General features: G+C 39.1%; 1 long non-coding RNA gene across 4 annotated transcripts in view; it reads left to right on the top strand.

The window, feature by feature from the left end:
- Positions 1-24,439, top strand: part of LOC103789138 (uncharacterized) — a 278,802-nt gene that overhangs the window by 140,100 nt on the left and 114,263 nt on the right. For all 4 annotated transcript variants that reach the window (XR_013529546.1, XR_013529545.1, XR_013529544.1 and 1 more), the window contains exon 5: positions 23,725-23,852. This is a non-coding gene — a long non-coding RNA (uncharacterized LOC103789138). The remainder of the gene's footprint in view (positions 1-23,724; positions 23,853-24,439) is intronic.

Here is a 24,439-nt window from a genome sequence, read left to right on the forward strand (position 1 = left end):
TCAAAGCTTGTCTCAAACTCCTGACCTCAGGTGATCCACCCACCTTGGCCTCCCAAAGTGCTGGGATTACAGGCATGAGCCACCACCCCCAGCCATAATTTTTTAAGTTACTGAAAAATTATTCAAAGTGGTTATCCTTTTTATGTTCCCACCACCAGTATATGAACATTATATTTGCTGTCTTACTGTATTTTTCCTAAAATGTATATTTCATTTAACAATGTTAATTGAAAAAGTCTCTTTCTTAAATATTTTTAAATACTTAAGATTTTCATGTTGACATTTCTCTTGTGGATGAAAGGCCTTCAAGATGAGTCAAAGATGGGATTTTTGCAGTATAGAAGACCACTCATAGAAGATAGTCCTTTGACTATCCCCCTGCCACCCTCAGGAAAAAATTCGGTCAGATGAGTAACTATAAGTGTATCTCCAACATATTTATGAATCCAAGAGTCCATTGGTGTAATTTAAGTTAATAAATATTTCACACAAAATTCAAGTAGCAAAAAAACTGACTAACTGAGGCAATGTGATTGATGGAAAACTGGAGGGTAATTTTCAAGGTGATTGAACTTACAGAGTAGATCAACTTCAAGGTAGTGATATGGAAACCATGCCTAGAAGAGCAACACCTGGGTCTGCTTCTATCCAATCTGACCAAGGCAATCAAGTCAGAGCTTTACCAGATGCTCACAGAATCTGAATGAATTGGCAGCTACCCAATGCTTCAGAGGAGAAAGAGACTAGGCCATTTTTTTATAAAAAGCCCAACAGAGAATTCTATCCCAACTACATTACATTCCGTGCAAGGGAGACATCTTGTGTTCCATTAAGCTGAGAGGTTTTATTTTTAGTAAGAATGAATGGTGGCTTTTCTCTGCTATCTTAGGTGATTTTTATAAGGTAAATTTATCCTGAGGAGCCAAACATAAAATCTACACTCACGCTACAGATGAAGCAATGTACATTTTTACCTTGAAATTAAAACACACCACTACTTTGGCTAACAATGGAATTCTTCAGCCTCCTATTTTTAAAGGTTTCAGGCTTGAAAAATACAAAGAATTCTCTAAAATAGAAACTTTAAAGAGAAAGCCATTAATGATCCAGGTTATGTTAAAAACTTAAATTAGAGCTAATGAGCTTATGATGCTGATTTTTAAAATATGTTTAATAAACACGTGTTGAGTCTATTGTATGCACAAAGCACAGTTCTGAGTATAGGCACTATTTTTTTAATTATATTTTTTATACTTTTTTTTAAAATTTATTAATTTTTTAAATTATAAGTTCAGCAGTACATGTGCAGGCCATGCAGGTTCGTTACATAGGTATACATGTGCCATGGTGGTTGGCTGCATCCATCACCCTGTCATCTACATTAAGTATCTCTTCTACTGCTATTCCTCCCCTAGACCCCCACCCCCTGACAGACCCTGGGGTGTGATGTTCCCTCCCTATGTCCATGTGTTCTCATTGTTCAACTCCCACTTATGAGTCAGAACGTGGTGTTTGGTTTTCTGTTTTTATGTGAGCTTACTGAGAATGAGATAGTGTCCAGCTTCATCCATGTCCATGCAAATGACATGAACTCATCCTTTTTTATGGCTGCATAGTATTCCATGGTGTCTATGTGCCACATTTGCTTTATCCAGTCTATCATTGATGGGCATTTGGGTTGGTTCCAAGTCTTTACTATTGTCAACAGTAGGCACTATTTCTTTAAGAGAATTTTTGTCTAGGCAAAAACAAAGATGTATTTTAAAGGGCCAGTGAGCATGATAGAAACTAGAGAGAGCACAACACATAATTGTAGGAATATTTCATGGAGAAAATTTCTGAATTTCCCATGCTTGGTCAATAAACTTTGAAAGAATGTGGGAAAGACAGTGACTTCTCAGAGGGCAGTACAATGCAAGGGTAAGGAGGGGATTCTGGCACCACAGAAGTCCCTAATACCATGGCATGAAAGCGAAAAAGTAACTTGGGTCCCTATTTACAAGTTTATTCAAAATTTCCCTGCAAGAGATCAGAATAATGCACTTAGGGCTGAAGAGTGGAAAGGTCAGAAACACAACTGGGAAGTGATAGGCGCAAGGCTCAGGAAAGGGACCCTGAGGGACAGTCCAATTCTAAACGGCAAGGGGAAATAAATGGCAATGGAATTTGACCCAAAGCCTTTGGAGCCTTAAATTTTAAATAAAACATAAACCTTGAGGACAAAGTTCTGCTTGCAGAAATCTTATCTTGTGGAGAAGAACTCTGCTGGACCCAGAAAGTTCTAACCAGTCACTGACATGCTAGGGAGACTATCTGGCAGGCTGTGATGGTTCAGAGTAGCACTGTAGGTCCTGGTGGATTTATAGTCATATCCAGTTTACCTATGTCAGACATGACTTTGACGGGCCTAATAGAAGGAATTACGCAGAGTTGCCAGTTATCCATGCTGCTGGAAATACCACTAGGCTAGCCAGCCAAGAAAAAAAACATATGTGCCTGCCAGAAGAAACAAAGTAATGGATTTTCCATGAGCAGCTATCAGTTCTGGATGATTTGGTATTTTTAGAGAAAAGATATGTATAGAAGGTACTGTGATCATTAGACCAGAACTGATGTGGTTATTGGATTCAGGATAGGGGTGTGGAGATGTTAGTGGAGAAGTGAAGCATCATGGCAGATAATTTGTGTTTCAAAAAAGCAGTAAGGTATAAATATCAGGGAAATATACAATAGCTCACACTTTGAAGTATGGAACATCAAAGTCTAAGGATTCTGTATGGCACTAACAACCTGGCATAAACACATAGTTTGTAATGAGAAAAAAACAAGGGTTTAGGAAATGCAAATATGCTTTACCTATAATGGACATCTATACAGTGTTCCTTAGAAAAGGAAAGACAAGATGTATGAAACTTTTTCACACATATTTTGTTAAAGACCTTGAGGATCTTTAACAAAACAATTTTGAACTGGGATCTGTGAGTTCACTTTGGCCCCCTCTATTTCCAGGAATTTCTTTAGGGTCAATTTAACTCTTAGATCCTTGGGCTTCTGTTTTTTTGTTTTCTGAGACGAAGTCTCACACTGTCACCTAGCTGGTGTGCAGTGGCATGATCTCAGCTTACTGCAACCTCCACCTTCCAGGTTCAAGCGATTATCCTACCTCAGCCTCCTGAGTAGCTGGGATTACAGGTGCCTGCCACCACACCCAGCTAATTTTTTTGAACTTTTCGTAGAGATGGGGTTTCACTTTGTTGGCCAGGCTGGTCTCAAACGCCTGATCTCATGTTCCACCCGCCTCAGCTTCCCAAAGTGCTGGGATTACAAGCATGAGCCACCGTGCCCAGCCCTGATTTTAAGTAAAAAATACTTTTTGCAGCATATCAAATAAGATCATGAAATTTCCCAATAGACACATTTTGAATGATACCTATGGTTTTAAAAACAACCTCCTCAGAAACTAGCAAATATCAGGTACAAAGTCGTAAGTATGGAACTTTGTACTGTTTTTCCTAGACCTTAGCACATTATCTTGTACAAGGTTAGTACCTAGAAAAAACTTGTTGGACTGATAGGGAATAAATTTTTCTCATTAATAAGTGAATCTTATATAAAAGTTAGTATCCTTCATAGTAATCTATTTTATTTCTCTTAAAACTAGAAGCATCATTTAATCTAGGGGTGCCAGATGTCATCATTCAATAAAGTATTCAGCACTCTATCTATCTATTCATGAACCCAGATGCCTAGGAAATGTCAGATTGCCAATACTTCTGTGAAATTATGTAGCGGAAACTGTTCCATGTATGTTTTAGGGAAAACTAGTTCCAGGCTTGAGTCTCTGATTTTACTAAGTATTTAGCTGAAGGTCCATTGTCTTAACTCACAGTTAATAAGAAACTTAATACATAGTTTTTTAATTAACACTATGGTTTGGGTTAAAATCCCAATTTTTTCCTTTCACATGAACCTAGCAGCAGATAAATAATGGTATCATGTAGCCTTCCTGTCATTGATAACTGTCAAAGGTAAAAATCAATCTCCAGATGCCATTCATTTGAATGAATGTCTACATTCTTGCATTAATGGTAAGAGAATGATAAATTATAAGAAGTTATAAGGCTGGGTATGCCAAATGAGAGAACAATTGGTCCTTACTATAAAGAGCTTGATGTAAAGAGCCATGAGTGAATAGTCTGTAATCCTATATTCTTAGGGTTCATGATGCATTCACATAGATTCTTATCAATATAGTACCATTTTAAATAATAAACACTCACTATAATTCTAAACAGCCTGTTTGGGTAAGACATGATTCCACCCATAGGTGAGATGGCTCGTGACTAATTGGACAGAAACTAATATAGAACACAAGCAAAGTAAGATCTGGAATGAGCATTAAGTGATTGTGGGAACTGTGCAAAGCAAAACAGAAAGGAACAATTCAGTACTGACCAAAGATTAGGATTCGATATCCTTAATGTAGCTGTCATATTGTCAAATGCAAACTTAAGAGAATGGACTACTAAATTGTAGTGAAGAGAGAAGTATGTGGTTTTTGTGGCCACACTGTTCAGAAGCTTCTTAATTACATTTAGAATAAAGTCTTAACTCTACCATGGCATACAGATCTACATGATGTGGCTTTTGCTGGCTTCCCCAACCCTATCTAGTTCTCTCTACCTTTTTCATGAGGCTTCAGCCACAGGGACTCCTTTTGAACATACAGGTCGTCAAGGTCATGCTTTAATTCTGTCTTGTGTAATACTTCTTTTCCTTTCAAATATTCTCTATGATCTCCCCACACACCCACCCATGTCTTCCTGTACTATGTCTGGCTCCATTGCATCTTTAAAGTCTTAAATACATTTCCCTTCAGTAAAGGAGGCTTCACTTGAACATCCAATTTACAATGGCTTTCTAGCATCCCAGTACTCTCTAGCATCTCTCCCAGTTTAACTCCTTTACTTTTCTTCATAACACTTATTATGACCCAAAGTAACCTTGTTTAATTGTCAGTTTTCTGTTTTGTCCAACTGGAATAAAACCAAGTTGAAGGCAAAAAAAAAAAAAAGCCTGTCTTTTTCATTGCTTCTTTCTGGCACTTGGTGCTTGGTACATGGAAGTTACTCAAAAAATATCTGTAGACAAATAGAAATTCAAGTGGATCAAATAAAGCTCTGTTTCAGGTAATTCGATCCTAATATTGATCCTAAGAAAATAGGGCTTCTAAAATCCAAGCAAGGGCCTATATTCAGGCCACACAGAGCACAGTGCCCAGCTTTAATGTCCACAAGTAACCTTCTGACAAGTTCATCTCACCCAACCACTTTTTTCTTCTCTCATCCCTGTTTATCACTCATACCAAGCCTTTCATCTAGCCTCTCCTATAATTCCTCTTGGATATTCTATAAATGACACATGGAAACATGGACTCTGTCCATGGGAACCAACATACAATTAACCACCCTTCCACTAAAGCTTCATTTGGTCTCCAGTATGTTTGGACTGGCTGTTTGTCAGTGGCCAGGATGTTGGTCACTCTCAGAACAGGAGCTTGCATCCAATTGTTATAGCTTTCTGTGTCCTAATCAGTGGCTCTGTTTTAAGTGGTTAGAGCTACATAATATTTGGTTTAAACCACAGGAATCCGTGGAAGGAAAATGGGAGCATGGGAACTCAGTCAATTATTGTTGGAATCAAAATACCTAGGCCCAGTAGTGGCTGATCTAAGGGAGGCAGTGTATGCAGAACAGCTTAGGAACTGAAGAAGTGGGATAGTTCTGATGCTTTGGTGACAACCGAGGAAAAAAAAGAAAAGTGTACAGAATGGATGGGAGGAATGAGGATCCACTGTTTGAAAAGCACGTAAATGCACATGACTTAACGAATGCATTACTCTAATTTATTAACAAATATTTCAGGGTAGGCAAGGCTTGAAGGGAGAGTTGTTAATTTTTTAATTCTCCTCCATCAAAATGTTTTGACAGCATACCCACGAAGGCTATGGAATTAATGAACCCAGCTGTTGCTTATCACCAGTTGTCAGAATCATAAAGATTACTCTTCACATTTCTACATATCTTTTAGAGTTAATATTTGTGTGTCATTTGGTGATTCAGCCATGAAGAGGCAATGGAAACAAAGAACAAAATCACACTGTTGGTCTTCCTTTCTGTCTGTCCTTCCTCCTCTTCTTCCTTTTTTCTTCCTCTTCTTCTTTCTCTCCCCTCTCATCTTCATGAGAATCTGATTATTAGAGCCTTAAGTGTGCAGGTTCAATTATTGTGACATGTTTACTTTTTTTCTTTAAGCAGAAGAGAGAGTGTTAAGTGCTAGATATACAAGATTTTTGTTTTCTCACACCCACGTGGACTTGCTGCATTCTCCTATGTGCTGTGGTAATGGAAGATGAAAGCCATCTGTTCCTCATCCAATACTCATGTCTTCTTGATGTGTCTCTTAAAATTACAGTTGTTAGAAGGCTCTGTCGTTCATTTCCTGTTTGCCAAGATACCTGTCATATGAGCTACAATCAATAATTGCTACTCTGTGGGAACACACACAGTTTTTCTGGACCATTCTTAAAGACAGCGGGGTCTCTTAAAGTCGGGGACTCCAAAGTGCTGAATCTTTTGACTTACCTTGTCTCATCATGTCTTTGTCATTCATGTTCCATGATCTGTAAAATTATAATAATATCAGCTACCTCATGGGTTATTGTGTGGCTAGGTTAGTTAATGTGTATAAAGCACTTAGGAAATACACAATTTTAGTAAAAAAAATATTAATATAAGCAGGAATTAAATAAAATGCTGAATGCTGAGTCCTGAAGAAAGTCCCTGCCAGGATTTCCCAAAGGGCTTTTTATAGCCACATGTATGAATTAGAAGGCTTTCTTTTAAGTTAGTAAATTACTTACACACATTTTACACAGGCTATATAACCTATTCTTAGACCTTAAATTATATATTGATTTTGTAACAAGTATGAACTATAGTTTATCATTCCAAGGTGCAATAAATGGCAAATACGTTTATTCTTTGAAACCTAATTTAATTAGGATATTGGTATAATAAAACCCACACGTTTGTAACATTGGTAAAGGATATTCCTGGAGAATAGTGAGCGTGGAAATATCTCACCTCTCTGGTATCATTCAAAAATGTGAGAGTCTTAGGCAACCCAGAACAGTAAGAGAAACCTTTTCGTCTTTAGTCGACATTGGTCACCATTGATATGTTTATTGTCCAAGCAAACCTGTTCCCTTAAAGGTGGGCAGTCCTGCTACTTCCATGTCAACATTGGGTTCTAGTGATTTTGCTGAAGCTAGGAACTTCCACGTATCTCAAACTGTCCCCTTAAATATACCAGGAAACCAATGTCCTCTAAGTTATTGCCACCTCCCAGTTCACTGGAAAGGAAGAGACCAGTGAAAGGGAACAGGCAGGCTTCTGTTTTCTGAAGCTCCCTAGACCAGTAGGACTCCCATTTGCTTTCTGAGAGACTGTCTGAGATACTCTCCCTAAATCTCTTTCCTACCCAGTTACTTTCATATCTTCCCAGAACTCACTTCTACCCCTCTGAGACAATCTATTATTATGCCCCTCAGTGAGCTCAGCTCCAAAACTCAGTCAACTCAGTGGTTGTCTTATGAGCATCTGTTGAGTTCTGCTTGCTTCCTTGAAATTCTAAAGCCCTCAATCAAGAAAATAAAATATCTTAGCTACCTTGAAATGGGAAGGGAAAACTACCGATAGCTGCAAAAACCTGGTAAAATTAACTTATCTTTTATTCTGCTCTATTACCATCAAGATGATCATGGTCTTTCTTTTTCTCCTTCCTATTTTCAGTTTATATGACAAGGCTTATACTATGTTATATTATAGGAAATGTTGCAAAGGCCTAAGAAAACAGCTTGAGTTAGGTAAGAAGAGTGGCAATTGTTGGGGCATAATGAAGAAAAATGGTCTCTTAAAAGCTGGTTATTGTTTGAAGGACATGACAGTGGCTCTGAGGACCTTCTTTATTCTTTTTTTTTTTAAATTTTTTATTGGATTATAGGTTTTGGGGTACATGAGCAGAGCATGCAAGACAGTTGCGTAGGTACACACATGGCAGTGTGCTTTGCTTTTCTTCTCCCCTTCACCCACATTTGGCATTTCTCCCCAGGCTATCCCTCCCCACCTCCCCCACCCACTGGCCCTCCCCTTTTCCCCCCAATAGACCCCACTGTTTAGTACTCCCCTCTCTGTGTCCATGTGTTCTCATTTTTCATCACCCACCTATGAGTGAGAATATGCGGTGTTTCATTTTCTGTTCTTGTGTCAGTTTGCTGAGGATGATGTTTTCTAGATTCATCCATGTCCCTACAAACGACACAAACTCATCATTTCTGATTGCTGCATAATATTCCATGGTGTATATGTGCCACATTTTCCCAATCCAGTCTATTATCAATGGGCATTTGGGTTGATTCCAGGTCTTTGCTATTGTAAACAGTGCTGCAATGAACATTCGTGTACATGTGTCCTTATAGTAGAACGATTTATAGTCTTTTGGATATATACCCAGTAATGGGATTGCTGGGTCAAATGTAATTTCTATTTCTAAGGCCTTGAGGAATCGCCACACTGTCTTCCACAATGGTTGAACTAATTTACACTCCCACCAACAGTGTAAAAGTGTTCCTTTTTCTCCACATCCTCTCCAGAATCTGTTGTCTCCAGATTTTTTAATGATCGCCATTCTAACTGGCGTGAGATGGTATCTCAATGTGGTTTTGATTTGCATCTCTCTGATGACCAGTGACAATGAGCATTTTTTCATATGATTGTTGGCCTCATATATGTCTTCTTTTGTAAAGTATCTGTTCATATCCTTTGCCCACTTTTGAATGGGCTTGTTTGTTTTTTTCCTGTAAATCTGTTTGAGTTCTTTGTAAATTCTGGATATCAGCCCTTTGTCAGATGGGTAGACTGCAGAAATTTTTTCCCATTCTGTTGTTTGCCGATCCACTCTAGTGACTGTTTCTTTTGCCGTGCAGAAGCTGTGGAGTTTCATTAGGTCCCATTTGTCTATTTTGGCTTTTGTTGCCAATGCTTTTGGTGTTTTGTTCATGAAGTCCTTGCCTACTCCTATGTCCTGGATAGTTTGCCTAGATTTCCTTCTAGGGTTTTTATGGTGCCAGGCCTTATGTTTAAGTCTTTAATCCATCTGGAGTTAATTTTAGTGTAAGGTGTCAGGAAGGGGTCCAGTTTCTGCTTTCTGCACATGGCTAGCCAGTTTTCCCAACACCATTTGTTAAACATGGAATCCTTTCCCCATTGCTTGTTTTTGTCGGGTTTATCAAAGATTGTATAGTTGTATGTATGTTGTGTTGCCTCCAGTGCCTCTGTTTTGTTCCATTGGTCTATATCTCTGTTTTGGTACCAGTACCATGCTGTTTTGATTACTGTAGCCTTGTAGTATAGTTTGAAATCCGGTAGTGTGATGCCCCCCGCTGTGTTCTTTTTGCTTAGAATTGACTTGGCTATGCGGGCTCTCTTTTGGTTCCATATGAAGTTCATGGTGGTTTTTTCCAGTTCTGTGAAGAAAGTCAATGGTAGCTTGATGGGGATAGCGTTGATTCTGTAAATTACTTTGGGCAGTATAGCCATTTTCACGATGTTAATTCTTCCTAACCATGAACATGGAATGTTTCTCCATCTGTTTGTGTCCTCTCTGATTTCGTTGAGCAGTGGTTTGTAGTTCTCCTTGAAGAGGTCCCTTACGTTCCTTGTGAGTTGTATTCCAAGGTATTTTATTCTTTTTGTAGCAATTGCGAATGGCAGTTCGCTCTTGATTTCGCTCTCTTTAAGTCTGTTATTGGTGTAGAAGAATGCTTGTGATTTTTGCACATTGATTTTATATCCTGAGACTTTGCTGAAGTTGCTTATCAGTTTCAGGAGTTTTTGGGCTGAGGCGATGGGGTCTTCTTGGTATACTATCATGTCGTCTGCAAATAGAGACAATTTGGCTTCCACCTTTCCTATTTGAATACCCTTTATTTCTTTTTCTTGCCTGATTGCTATGGCTAGAACTTCCAGTACTATATTGAATAGGAGTGGTGAGAGAGGGTATCCTTGTCTAGTGCCAGATTTTAAAGGAAATGCTTCCAGTTTTTGCCCATTCAGTATGATATTGGCTGTTGGTTTGTCATAAATAGCTTTTATTACTTTGAGATACGTTCCATCGATACCGAGTTTATTGAGGGTTTTTAGCATAAAGGGCTGTTGAATTTGGTCAAATGCCTTCTCTGCATCAATTGAGATAATCATGTGGTTTTTGGTTTTGGTTCTGTTTATGTGGTGAATTACATTGATAGACTTGCGTATGTTGAACCAGCCTTGCATCCCCGGGATGAATCCTACTTGATCATGATGAATAAGTTTTTTGATTTGCTGTTGCAATCAGCTTGCCAATATTTTATTAAAGATTTTTGCATCTATGTTCATCATGGATATTGGCCTGAAGTTTTCTTTTCTCGTTGGGTCTCTGCCGGGTTTTGGTATCAGGATGATGTTGGTCTCATAAAATGATTTGGGAAGGATTCCCTCTTTTTGGATTGTTTGAAATAGTTTTAGAAGGAATGGTACCAGCTCCTCCTTGTGTGTCTGGTAGAATTCGGCTGTGAACCCATCTGGACCTGGGCTTTTTTTGTGTGGTAGGCTCTTAATTGCTGCCTCAACTTCAGACTTTGTTATTGGTCTATTCATAGTTTCAGCTTCCTCCTGGTTTAGGCTTGGGAGGACACAGGAGTCCAGGAATTTATCCATTTCTTCCAGGTTTACTAGTTTATGCTCATAGAGTTGTTTGTAATATTCTCTGATGATGGTTTGAATTTCTGTGGAATCTGTGGTGATTTCCCCTTTATCATTTTTTATTGCATCTATTTGGTTGTTCTCTCTTTTCTTTTTAATCAATCTGGCTAGTGGTCTGTCTATTTTGTTGATCTTTTCAAAAAACCAGCTCTTGGATTTATTGATTTTTTGGAGGGTTTTTCGTGTCTCAATCTCCTTCAGCTCAGCTCTGATCTTAGTTATTTCTTGTCTTCTGCTGGGTTTTGAGTTTTTTTTATCTTGCTCCTCTAGCTCTTTCAATTTTGACGATAGGGTGTCAATTTTGGATCTCTCCATTCTCCTCCTATGGGCACTTACTGCTATATACTTTCCTCTAGAGACTGCTTTAAATGTGTCCCAGAGGTTCTGGCACGTTGTGTCTTCGTTCTCATTGGTTTCGAAGAACTTCTTTATTTCTGCCTTCATTTCGTTGTTTACCCAGTCAACATTCAAGAGCCAGTTGTTCAGTTTCCATGAAGCTGTGCGGTTCTGGGTCGGTTTCTGAATTCTGAGTTCTAACTTGATTGCACTATGGTCTGAGAGGCTGTTTGTTATGATTTCAGTTGTTTTGCATTTGTTGAGCAGTGCTTTACTTCCAATTATGTGGTCAATTTTAGAGTAGGTGTGATGTGGTGCTGAGAAGAATGTGTATTCTGTGGATTTGGGGTGGAGAGTTCTGTAAATGTCTATCAGGTTTGCTTGCTCCAGGTCTGAGTTCAAGCCCTGGATATCTTTGTTTATTTTCTTTCTGGTTGATGTGTCTAGTATTGACAGTGGAGTGTTAAAGTCTCCCACTATTATTGTGTGGGAGTCTAAGTCCTTTTGTAAGTCATTAAGAACTTGCCTTATGTATCTGGGTGCTCCTGCATTGGGTCCATATATGTTTAGGATCGTTAGCTCTTCTTGTTGTATCGATCCTTTTACCACTATGTAATGGCCTTCTTTGTCTCTTTTGATCTTTGTTGCTTTAAAGTCTATTTTATCAGAGATGAGAATTGCAACTCCTGCTTTTTTTTGCTTTCCATTAGCTTGGTAAATCTTCCTCCATCCCTTTATTTTGAGCCTTTGTGTATCCTTGTATGTGAGATGGGTTTCCTGGATACAGCACACTGATGGGTTTTGGATTTTTATCCAATTTGCCAGTCTGTGTCTTTTGATTGGTGCATTTAGTCCATTTACATTTAGGGTTCATATTGTTATGTGTGAATTTGATACTGCCATTTTGATGCTAAGTGGCTGTTTTGCCTGTTAGTTGTTGTAGATTCTTCATTATGTTGAAGCTCTTTAGCATTCAGTGTGATTTTGGAATGGCTGGTACTGGTTGATCCTTTCTACGTGTAGTGCCTCTTTTAGGAGCTCTTGTAAAGCAGGCCTGGTGGTGACAAAATCTCTGAGTGCTTGCTTGTTCGCAAAGGATTTTATTTTTCCTTCACTTCTGAAGCTCAGTTTGGCTGGATATGAAATTCTGGGTTGAAAGTTCTTTTCCTTAAGAATGTTGAATATTGGCCCCCACTCTTTTCTGGCTTGTAGAGTTTCTGCCGAGAGATCTACTGTGAGTCTGATGGGCTTCCCTTTGTGGGTGACCTGACCTTTCTCTCTGGCTGCCCTTAGTATTCTCTCCTTTATTTCAACCCTGTTGAATCTGACGATTATGTGCCTTGGGGTTGCTCTTCTTGCAGAATATCTTTGTGGTGTTCTCTGTATTTCCTGCAATTGAGTGTTGGCCTATCTTGCTAGGTGGGGGAAATTTTCCTGGATGATGTCCTGAAGAGTATTTTCCAGGTTGGATTCATTCTCTTCGTTCCCTTCTGGTACACCTATCAAACGTAGGTTAGGTCTTTTCACATAGTTCCACATTTCTTGGAGACTTTGTTCATTCCTTTTTGCACTTTTTTCTCTGATCTTGGTTTCTCGTTTTATTTCATTGAGTTGGTCTTCGACTTCAGATATTCTTTCTTCTGCTTGGTCAATTCGGCTATTGAAACTTGTGCTTGCTTCGTGACGTTCTCGTATTGTGTTTTTCTGCTCCTTTAATTCATTCATATTCCTCTCTAAGTTATCCATTCTTGTTATCATTTCCTTGAATCTTTTTTCAAATCTTTTTTCAAGGTTCTTAGTTTCTTTGCATTGATTTAATACATGATCTTTTAGCTCACAAAAGTTTCTCATTATCCATCTTCTGAAGTCTAATTCCGTCATTTTGTCACAGTCATTCTCCGTCCAGCTTTGTTCCCTTGCTGGTGAGGAGTTTTGGTCCTTTCTAGGAGGTGAGGTATTCTGGTTTCGGGTGTTTTCCTCCTTTTTGCGCTGGTTTCTTCCCATCTTTGTGGATTTGTCTGCTGGTCGTTTGCGTAGTTGCTGACTTTTCGATTGGGTCTCTGAGTGGACACCCGGAATGTTGATGATGAAGTATTTCTGTTGCTTGGTTTTCCTTCTACCAGTCTAGCCCCTTTGCTGTACGACTGCTGAGGTCCGCTCCAGACCCTGCTTGTCTGGGGTGCACCTCTAGCAGCTGTGGCACAGCGAGGGATGCTACCAGTTTCTTTTTCTGCTATCTTTGTCCCAGGATGATGCCTGCCTAATGTCAGTCTTTTGGATATAGAGGGGTCAGGGAGCTGCTTGAGGAGACAGTTTGTACTTTTTACGGGCTTAATTGCTGAGCTGTGCGCTCTGTTGTTCATTCAGGGCTGTTAGGCTGCTATGTTTGATTCTGCTGCAACAGAGCTCATTAAAAAACCCTTTTTTTTCCCCCTCAAATGCTCTGTGTTGAGGGGTTTGGGCTTTATTTTTGGATGTTCTATGAGGTGTCCTGCCCAGCTAGAAGGCAGACTAGCCACTGTTTGGCTGCTGAGGCTCCGCCCTGCTGTTGTGTGATTCGCGCTGTTCCTGCAGGCTCTGCTGTGGTCTCCGCCATGCCCTGCAGCGGAGTCTCTTCGTTGTAGCATGTTGCCTCAGCAACGGCAGGCTGCCTCAGCAGTGGGCGTGTATCTCAGTTGGGGCGGGTTGCCTCGGCAACGGCTGGCTGTGTCAGCTGTGGGAGTGTATCTCAGTTGGGGCGGGTTGCCTCGGCAACGGCTGGCTGCGTCAGCAGTGGGCGTGTATCTCAGTTGGGGCGGGTTGCCTCGGTAGTGGTGGACGCCCCTCCCCCACAGAGCGTCTCGGACCGTCTGCTCGGGATAGTTTGAAATCGCAGTTTTGTTCGTCCCACTGGGTATCCCAAATGATCTGTCCCTGCAATCCCCTGGGCTGGGCTACTGTCCAAGTCTCGTTCAGTCTCAAGTCCAGCCCTCTCAAGTCTCAGGTTGCCGGTTCAACAGAGCACTCGGACAAGCGCGCCCTGTGGGGATTGCTGGGTAGGGCTGGCTGCCACCGCCCCGGCTGCCAGCTTCGCCAGGCAGACCTACTGCCTGGCGTCCCGTGTCTTTTTATACTCGGGAGTTTCCCCGTTCTGTGGGCAACAAAGATCAGTCTGTAAATGCAGCTCTGACTCACTGTTTGCGGATTCAACGCGAGCTCCAATCCTGGGTTGTTCTCACAGCGCCATCTTGAGTCCTCCCCCACCTTCTTTATTCTTAACTTGTGGGATGGCTGTTCATATGGGCTGCTGTTGGTAATTTTGTTTTAAGAAAGTATCACTCAGGCGGGTGTTGAACAATTAGAACACATGGACACAGGGAGGGGAGCATCACACACTGCAGTCAGTTGGGGGGTACTAGGGGAGGGACAGCGGCAGGAGGGGAGGGTGGGGAGGGATAACGTGAAGAGAAATACTAGATACAGGTGATGGGGGGAGGAAGGCAGCAAACCACCTTGCCAGGTATGCACCTATGCAACAATCCTGCGTGATCGGTACATATACCCCAGAATCTAAAGTACAATAAAAAAAAAAAGAAAGAATCCCAGTTTCTAAGAACCACAGACTTCATCTGGATGGCACTGATCACAAGAGCAGGAATAACATACAGGAGAACATGGAAAAACAAAAACCAGGACTAGTAAATTTGTACTGGATAGGCTAGGCACCTGCACTTAAGCTTGTTTGATCTTGTTCTAACACTGAGGACAATTGAATAAATCTTTTGCTTATTCTTATATTAGGTTGATTGACACCTGATCTACTGGGAAGAGAAATAGAGTGTAAAATTGACTGGCTATTTTTGTCCCTATCTTTGTCATTTCTGATTGTACTAACAATTTTCTCAATTGAACCAGAGAAATGAAAATTTTGTATTTGAATATGAAGTTATCCTAATTCCTCCATTTCACAAATTTATTGAGCATTTTCCCAGGTGTTGTGAAGTTTATAAAAATAAAAGACAGATCTCTGCTCTTAACAATCTAGCAAATATCAAATCTTTTTATGAAGTTCATCTAATTGGATTTTTTATTCAATGTCATTCCTCTGTGGTGAAAGTATAGGCAATGTTTTGGATAGTCGAACAAATTGATGCACACAATAAACAAACATTTATTGAGCACCTACTCTATGAAAGTCTCTTTGCTGGGCAGTAGAAATACAAATTTATATAATACCTAATCCCTGCCTCAAGGAGTTTGTCTTCTGTTGCACTTAATAGGAGAAAGGACTTTACTCCATTTAAAGTCTTCCATTTGGAGGGAATAAAAGAAGGCTGTGAGACTAGGAATAGGGAGTTGTCAAGAGGTGCAGAGAAAATGAGGCCAACTTACTTTCTGGGTTTTCAGTCCTTCAGGATGAACAGTGGGTTTGTGGCAGGGAATGGGATTCTACCTTACTCTTCTTGGATGTAGCTCAGGGAGCAGTACCTAAAGGGAACTCTTATTTCCTGTGTTGTTTGTTCCCTGACATTTCCAATTTCCATCAGGGGACCTTTGCCAGTTTTGCGCTTTGCCTTTATTGTAAAATTAACTTCTCAAGAAGGTTGTAAGATGCAGTAGACATCTGGTGTGAATGCTGAGGGCTGTCCTTGCCAGCTGAGTGCTCCTGATGTGATGAAATTGAGTAGTCCTGCTCTCTTTGCTTTGAGGAACAGGGAGGCCAGGTCCCAGATGAGGAATTTGTCTATCCAGGTCCTCTTCTCCTCTCTAAATACATGAGCATTCATATTTTATTTGTCATTTGACTTCAAGTAAAGCTAACCAGGCTTATGGCAGAGGAAAGAGACTGTGACCCATTAGGATTATTCTTTCTCTTTCCTCAAGAGGGTTCAGGCAGGAAGTGCTAACAGGCCTCAAAAGGACTGGGCAGAAGAGATACAGAGACAGAAAATCAACAGCTACCAGCTATTGCTCATTTCTAAAGCAGAGGCATTTTTACTTAAGAAATTTCAAAAAGTACTCCAAAATAAATGTGAACACATATACTTGAGCAACCTACAGCATTTTCTCAGACTACGTGTCTCCTGAGGAAAATTTGAAGTTTTTGCTTTTGGCTAGTCAGAACCTGTCCTCCTGCCCACCTTCCCTCGCCAAAGCTTTGATCCTAAAGGATCACTCCAGCATTCCAAACTTAAACTCACAATAGCAGACCTTGTGGTAGACGTGTTTCACATTTGTGATATGCCTAATTCACACCAACTCTCTCAAACCACATTCAGTATGAGGTACAAACCACGTGTCCATTCCCATTTTACCAACCCTCAGTCCCAGCCCCCAACATCACAAAATGTTTTTTTCCCTTAAACTTCCTACCTATTCATCATGTTTCAAGAGCTCCTAAAATTTAAGATCTCCTCAAAAGCATTTCTCACTTCAACTGGAACTGAGATGGAATTTACTCCAGCTTTAGACTTCCAAGATAAAACCCACACCTTCAGCCACACCAAAAATTACAAAAACTACAATAATTTGGATGGAACTATTGCCTTCTCAAGCACTCAAAGCATTTAAAAAATCATTATGTATTGTTGGTGTATTCTACAAGATAAAAAATATTGTGTTCTCACTTGGCAAAGAACAAAACTGGAGTAGGCATTCTGTGGCATAGCTAAGATTCCTCAGCATCATCCAGCAGGCAGGGCAAGGAGAGAACCTACTGATTCTCAAAAATAATGAACTATTTGTAGCAGGCCCAAAGCTTTCCGGGGTTCTACAGTATCTTAGTAGTTACTGTACTTTATGACCATGGATTTTTCTTAGTTCTTATTCTCATATGGATGTTAAAATTATTTTAAAATGTTCTCTCCTTCCAAACATATACCCATTTCTCTCCCTCCAAACACATATATATTTCACCTACCACACTGCAAGGACTGTTTCTGAAATTCCGAACATGGGTGTTAGAGAAGAAGGAGACTTCCTTCTTTCTCCTCCCCTGCCCTCATATTTATCTTCTGGAATGAAGGATGATTGATATTTACCAATTGTCTAATGCGAGATGTTTTAAATTTAATTTTATTTAATATTTGTAACAATGTTACTTTGGGATTATTTCACCTCAGAAAGATTAAATGCCTCATCTATTCTCACAGCTTGCGCGATGCAAGGATGGAAGAACACAGGGCTCAGAGCTTAGCAAGATGCACGGCTGATCTAGGAGCACCCAAGGTCTCACCCATTCCAAAACCTGTATATTGTTTCTGTTGTTTTTCTTTCAAGTTTATTTATTTTAAACAGATTTTGACCATTCTAATCTCCTTTGGATAGGTGCTCAAAAATACGATCAGTGAGTATCTTTATGCTTGGACACTGAAGTTTTAAAATTTCCTTTTTCTTTTTTTGATTTTCCTAAACATTAAATAGGCTGAGTTAACATTCTTATTCCAAAGACTGGAAGTAAGATGAAAGCCAAGAGTCTGACTTATTTCTTCATCAATTCATTCAGATCCTACAAAGCTATTCATTGACTTGGGCTTTGTCTCCCAAAGACCTTAATTTACAGTGGTTTCATTTTATCACTAGTGATTGGGAGAGTTTATTGCATAGAAACAAACGTTATGGTCCCTTGGAGGAATATGAAAGTCATCATGGCTGAGATGACCCATGAGTAAAATTGGAAAAAGCACTCTAGAAAGGAAGAATTTGTAAGAGAAGTTATTTTTAGAGGAAAACAAAGATGGTTAGTGGTAATGATATAACTTGGGCTAGATATGTCATTTAATCTTTTTAGAGAGCTTCTGCAGGATGGAGCTTAAAATAAATTTTTCTTTTTTTCTTAATCTAACACACATAATCATTACAGAAAAAAAGGGTTTAGGCTGAAAAACCAATAAAATAAACACACGTAATTCAATCCACCCAGATATAATGGCATAAACATTTGATATGCGGACTTTCAGCTTTTTGTTTTTGGGTTTTCTGTTTTTTTGATGCAATCTTGCTCTGTCACTCAGGCTGGAGTGCAGTGGCACAATCTTCGCTCACTGCAACCTCTGCATCCCGGGTTCAAGTGATTCTCCTGCCTCAGCCTCCTGAGTAGCTGGGATTATAGGTGTCCACCACCATACCATGCCCAGCTATTTTTTTGTATTTTTAGTAATGACAGGGTTTCACCATGTTAGCCAGGCTGGTCTCAATCTCTGGACCTCCCAAAGTGCTGGGATTACAGGTATGAGCGACTGTGCCCAGCCCCCAGCTTTTTAATCTGCATATATAATTTAACAGAAACAGAACCTTAGCATAATACATCTTTGAAGCTTGCTTTTAAATTTAATATTATGAATACAAATTAATATCAATAAGGGACGATCAATAGTATAATAATTACACAGCTTACACTACAATATCATGTGCTGCATCATAATTTACTAATCTGTTCTTTAGGATTAAACAACAAGACTTGTTTACAATTTTTCAATTGCAAATACAATGAATGCCCACAAAATCGTTAGTGTAAGGGAAACAATGAGAGATAACAACAGGTTTGTGGATGAAACTATTTATTACATTAAAGGTATAAACATTTTAAAGGCTTTTGATAGACGATCCCAAATTATTTTTCTGAAAATTGTGCCAGCATACATAGCAGTGTATGACTACATCCATTTCCCTAAAACTGCAGACTGATAGAAATAAATGTCATTTCACTGTATTTTGTTGCAATAATGTTGAATAATTTTTACTACATACATTGGCTGCTTGCATTTCTTCTTTTATAAATGGCTTATTATCTTTTTTGCCCACTAATTTTTAGCTGAGTATTAGTCTTTCACTTATTGATTTATAAAATCTCTCATTTTAAATATAGTAATGTTTTATAATAGATGTTGTAATTTTTTTTGAATTTGTCTTTTTTTCTTTTAATTTTACTTATAATGTTTTATGCAACAAACTGGTTTTACATTGTATGTATTCAAATCCATCAGCATTTCCTTATTTGCATTTTCCCTTTGGTTTTGGCTTAGATAATTCCAAGAACTTTAAAGCAACTCTTAAAAAGTCAAACTTATGATACATAAGCTCTTTATAAGCTTATTCAAAATTTTCATGTTGTCTGTACTCATGATACTTGTTATCAAACTATGCTTTCTATGGAAGACCATTTTCCCATAATTTTAGTCAGGGTACTGTGCCATATGAATAATAGCAGTCTTTTTAATTTTTCAGAAAAATAAATTTAATAAAATATCTTTCAGATCTAAGGTTTCCTACCACATTTTTTCTTAAATATTTGGTACTGCTACCCATTGCCTTTATTAATATCTAATAAAACCTGGTGTCATATTATATATTCTGTTATTTTAAATTTAATATGTCAATATTAAATGGTATTGTGCAAAGATTGCTATTACTTCCAGATGTTCTGCTAACTGACAAGTTCAAGGATCTCTAGGTATGGTATATATTTGCTACAGTTAAAAACTAAAAGGGAGGTAATGTTCACAACACAGAAAAATGAGAAAACTGAAGACTAAGAGTTCTGTTGTAACTACTAACTACTTCTTACCATTTTTAAGATCCCATGTCTTGATTACAAATATCATTGACAAACGTATTCAAAGAATCTGATTGCCACACTTGTGAAACTATAATTTTCTGATGGGCTCAAATAACTTTTCCAAAGGTAAGATCTCTTTAACCATAAGTTTATTATTTTTGTATTAGAAGCATAAGTGGGGCATGGAAATTTATTCTTTGCTTTTTAATGCTTCCAAAGGCAGTCTTTATTGCTATATTGGGTCTGTGAAGAACACATACAAAGGCACTTCTCAACTGGCACTCACAAATAGAAGCTTTGAAAATATGCACCTATAAAATGCATGCATTTCCTGAACTGGTAGCTGCTTTATTCAACAGACCATTAAAAACCCACTTAGAGGACTCTCACAAACTCATGTGCACTGCAGGTCCTTAAAGCTGGTGAACCCAGCATAGTGAGAAACAAAGCAAAACAAAAAAGTGGACCGACATCTACTAAAATTTACACAGAGAAAACAACCTCTTTCCCCAAACCCAAATTTCCTCCAACACTAACATTCTTATAAAGAACAGGTAATGTGACAAAATTGCCTCACTTCCAATCCCCCTGCCCAAATCCAACATCCCTCCTGCCTTCCAAATATCAATCATCAGCCCAGGCAAGGCAAATGAACTTTTAATCAATAACAGCTACTGTTTCTTGTACCAGGACTGTTTATGATTTAAAAGGGAAAAAATTAAATCAATCATGATGTGAATGTTTTCTCTATTGAAGAGAACAACACCCTGTGTCAAAGAAAGGGGGTAGTTTCACATGTTTTAAAAATACATTACAAAAATAAATTTAAAATTTTTGGTGTGTGCATTGGCTACGGAAAAAAAAGTAACTGTGAGATGCTATGGATTATAGGCAAGTGCCTTTAATCTGTCTTCACACCATTGTATTTCCTGTTTACATTCATACATTGGTGTAGATTAATAGAACTAGAAGAGAATTCTGGAAATGTCAGTCCAAAGACAGCTGTCTTGGGAGAACTACTGCTGAAGGTGTTCAGGCATAGGTACAAGGGTCTATCACTTAGGAAGTTGTAGATAAAATCTGGACAACAGAAAGTTTTATAGACTATATTTGTGGATGGGATTGATTGTATATGGAGATCTAGTATATAGAACCTACAAAAGTAGGTCTACTCTCGTTGAAGATTCTTGCCCCTTTCTCTATTCATATCTAAAGGGCAGCCCTAGTCTGGAATTTACAGAGTTCTGCCTAAGAGGCTTTTAAACCCCAGCACCAGAGACCTTTAAGCACCCCATGTATTCTGATTCTCACCTCAATGTTCCTTCCATTACTCTAGGCCACATCCAGGTAGGTCTGACTGAACACCATAAATCCTAATAATACTGCATCTCAAGTATCCCTTTAGCCAGAGAGAAATCAAATGGGGCTCTTTATGAAGTCTGCTGCATTATTTTGGCATGTTTGTACAAAACCAGAAATAACTTCCCTGAAGATTGCTAAAACGAAATCATCTTTCACCCAACTGAGAAAGGCTACACAGGCTTATGCCCAGTTTTAAAGAGTAGTGTGATTGGTGGGGGAATGATGACGGGAGTGATTTCTTGACTGTTTTCTTTTACACTTTGCTGAAATGGAACAAATCAATCCTGTCTTGATTATTTATAAAACCTTAACACCAACAAGGTGGGGTAAACTAATGAAACAGGCGCAAGGAATGTGGGAACTTTCGTTTCTAAACTGCTGGCACACAGACATGTATTAGTGTCTTGTAGCTTTTAAAGGCCTTGAAGAAATGAGTTTTCTGCCTCCAACAACTGTTGGTAGAAAACAAGCACTTGTACCTGATTGTTTACTACTGTAACTGGCAACCAGGGGAAGAAGGATCCAGCAAAGAAGCCTATGTTTTTGAAGAAGAAGAACAGTATATCCTCATATATACTTTGAAGAACACGATAACTGTAGGCCCTTAGAAAATAGTGACCATATGACTAGTAACACAAAAGATTTTGTAACAGACTTAACAGGGCATATTTAATCCTTGTACTACCTCTATGAATTTAATATTTTCTGCATGTTACAGATGAGGACACTAAGTCTCTAAAGGATCAAGTGGCTTGTTGAAAGACTGTTAATTATTGTGCAGGAGGTGGGTTTTAATTTTTTTTTTAATAAAGACAATTAATAATCCAAAAAGCCAGGATTCGAATTCAGGTCTATGGCTAAATCCTAAGTTCTTTACATTTTTCTAAGAAATATTTTTCTGGGAAATGGAAGAAGAAAATTTACCTCTATTAAGTATTATGTCAGCTTGGAGTATGAATAAAAGATTTGATATCTGTCAGCCACAGTTCAATGCCACACCTGCTCTATTCTCCCTCTCTGATGCCAATTTATGAAAAGCTGATATTCATACATCCTCAGGACTCTTGAAAACCTGAGAATTGTCATCTCTGCCATTGTTCCCATTATGAGGACACTGGTACCTGAGCTGAGAGTAGCATCTCCTGGTACCTCCTAAGTCACCAAGCTTCCAGATGCAACTGTAGCTCAGGGGTCCACTCTGTGGAAAAGCACCACAAAAAGGAAAACATTGACATTTTGATGTAATTTATAACACATCTCATCTGTGCTCTAAAACTACACTGAGTTGCCTTATGCCACTGAATGTCTAAGAAGAGAGGCTCCTTCAGCTTTTGCTAGCGATCTTTCTTTTCATAGGGCTCATACTTCAGTCTTTGTGTCTGGAACAAAGGGTGCACTAGACCCCATCTCCTTTTAGTGTCCCACTTTCATCCTCTGGGGCTCCAGCTGCCAGAACTTCTGCCTATGGTCTTTAGCACTTGGCTGAAAGTTACATGCTGTTCAGGTAGTAATAGCTCAGTGATCCTGATTTGGTGGAAGGCTCTTGGTTTACAAGAAGAAATCCATGTGGCTCATCAGCATCATGACCTCACAGTTAAGTGGTCAAGGAATAAAATACGTGTATATATATATGAGTCATATGGTCTGAATATAAGAACAAGAGCTTTTATCCATGTTCCCTTATCTGTCTGGAGTTTTGGAATGTAAATTTAAATGTGCTCATACTGCTGTCATTAATGATAAGCTGTCTGGAAATTTAGTGATGGCATGTCAGACTCTAGGGACGGAAGTGGAATTTTCCATTACCAAGGTCATTACTTACTATATTTAGTGCCTTGGACACTGGGTATTTATGTGACAAAGTGAGTGAGAGGGAAGGGCATTTGAAAAAAGGAAGAGAAAGAGAAATGTCTACCTTTAGTACTGCTATTAGACCTCAGTGAAAAGAACTCCTGCCCCAAGCCCCATACCTTATGGGGACTGTGCTTTGGAGGATCTTCCTCAAAATTTTCTAGTCCCCTTCCAGTGCCTAAGACAGGTTGGGCCCACAGTGTCATCCAGGTAGACCTTTCCATGCCAAGACATGGACCCTCATGGATCTCAGTCAAACCTCTATCTTATGTGTAGAACCAATTAGATGCCCTGAGGAGCTCTAAGATTCCCATCTATGGGGTTATTCCAGGGGTTCAGGGTGCTGGCCTGGCAAGCTGATTACTCCCACAGGCTGATGTAGAATGTCTTTTGAAGGACTCCTTGAGAATGGGCCTCCAGAATGGACTGAAACAGTGATTAAAGGTGACTCAAATTGTTTATAGACAAGGACTCCATGTATTTCTCCAGAGCTTCACATATTCCAGGATGGTCCAGCCTTCAGGAGAAGGTCACCCATAAAAATAGATTTCTGTTAGGGAGGATCTAAACCTGATAACTTGCAGTCCAACATAACATTATTTTAAGCTCCTTAAGAATAGAAATCATCCTTATCATCATAGCTTCCCAAAGGCTGGCACAGTGCTAAGCATATGACAGACAGGAAAAAACATACTTAACTGATATTAAGATCTCTTCCTTCTGTTCATCCACCCCTTTAGTAATTATTTCTTCTAACACAATATTTCCTGATTGCAGACCACACATGGATTCTCAGTTTCCAAAGCACACTGGGCTGGAGATCACAGTGTTACTAAAATGCCACTCTCAGAAATGCTTTGGGAAGAATATAGCACTAATAAATAAAGGAAACTACACTGGAAGAGGTATGATAAATGAATTTCTACAAGATTAAGACTCACATTTAGGGGGAAAGTATTATAAACGAGCTTCAAATAAAACAATATTGTTATTTGCTCAGAATTCTAAAAATAGAGAAGCAGAGCACACAGCTTTAATCTCTTGAGAAAAGCATATGCTGCTCAACAGAATGCCAAGAATATAAAATATGCCTAATTATCTTTGTATAATGCAGAAAGCATAAAAAGTTATTACCTTGCTACAGCTTTATTTGAAAATAAAATTTAGCATTATTTCCTGATTATAATAGATAAGGCTGGTATTGTGCTTTTGCAGTTGTTTACAAGAAACAGATGAGAAGAGGGGTAGTTATGGCAAGGTATATATCTACTTTAATTGGAACTAGGAAATTATTAAAATGGAGGCAGCTTTGGGGACCAACCATCTCACCCTCTTTCCCTCCCATTATCCTCTCTTATAACCCATGAAAGTGGTGCATTGCATGATTCATCAGCCACCCTAAGGGGTGAGGTTATGTGGGGCCAGGCAACTCTCCCTAGACCAATCAGAGAATCACCCATGCCCAAAGAGCAACTGTTGCTGGACAAGGCTG

Source organism: Callithrix jacchus, chromosome 18 (genome assembly GCF_049354715.1).
Source record: "Callithrix jacchus isolate 240 chromosome 18, calJac240_pri, whole genome shotgun sequence".
Classification (NCBI taxonomy): Eukaryota; Metazoa; Chordata; class Mammalia; order Primates; family Cebidae; genus Callithrix; species Callithrix jacchus.